General features: G+C 49.1%; 1 pseudogene; it reads left to right on the top strand.

The window, feature by feature from the left end:
- Positions 1-662: 662 nt before the first annotated feature.
- Positions 663-779, top strand: LOC136638059 (5S ribosomal RNA; annotated as a pseudogene).
- Positions 780-1,083: the final 304 nt, after the last annotated feature.

Consider the following 1,083-nt stretch of genomic DNA (forward strand, 5'->3'; position numbering starts at 1 on the left):
GGGAAGAGGCAGGAGGGAGGCATTCCGGGGCGGGGGGGAGGGCGGGCAGTGGATAGCTCCGGGGGCAGGTGGGTGGGGGATGGGGCTGGGATCCAGCAGTTATGCTGGATCCCAACCCCTGTTCCTGTGGAGTTTGGAGCAGCTTGAAGCCACTCCACTCTCCTTGAACTTGTGCCGCCTCAAGAGGTGGTGCAAGTCCAAGGATAGCCATAGGGGCCAGGGTGCTTTACCTAGGGGTAAGGGGGAAAATTTCCCCTTGCCTCTAGCTGAGTCGATTCTGGTCCCTATCCTGTGCTGGATACAGCGCAAGCCTCTTGGCTTGCCTGTTCCAACGCAGGATAGGATTGCACCTTTAACGGCCTTTAACGGATGCTGAAAGGACCATAAGAAGTGAAAAATAGGCCAAAAAAAATACGGACAAAATCAGGGATTTTCACCACAGGACTACAAAGTATATTGAAAGAGAAGGAAATGTTTTATCTCTAAGGCTTTTCAAGTAATTTCACAAATTTCAACTTCTGAAACCACTTGCAGAGTTCTAGAGATACTGAAAGCAGAAATAGCTTCCTTATTCATAAGGGCTTTTGTGTTCCTTTCAGCAGAGTTTCCTCCCCCACTTATTTCATTTTTTCATCTCTTTTGTGAGTGGTCTATTCCCTTGAGACAGCAACTGTTACCCTGCACATGCCCGATCTCGTCTGATCTCGGAAGCTAAGCAGGGTCAGGCCTGGTTAGTACTTGGATGGGAGACTGCCTGGGAATACCGGGTGCTGTAGGCTTATACCATAGTTTTTCGAGACTGAAGGTGCCAACCAACCATTCCCTTGAGCACTGTGAGCGAGCAAGTTGCAGAGCATCCTGCGGCACTACCCGTGACTGGTGAAACTCCAAAATGTACCTAACGAGAGCTCATGAGCATTACTGTAGGTGAAAGCCTTGGATTGCAGGCTTACTCTGTTTGAGGGAATAGAGTGCATATCTAATTATAGGAAGACCCCATAGCAAGGCAGACCATTGGCCCATCTCCGTCAATATTATCAATGATGATGGCAGAAGTTGAGATCTTTCTCAGACCCATCTGGC

This window comes from Tiliqua scincoides, chromosome 1, assembly GCF_035046505.1.
Source record: "Tiliqua scincoides isolate rTilSci1 chromosome 1, rTilSci1.hap2, whole genome shotgun sequence".
NCBI lineage: Eukaryota > Metazoa > Chordata > Lepidosauria > Squamata > Scincidae > Tiliqua > Tiliqua scincoides.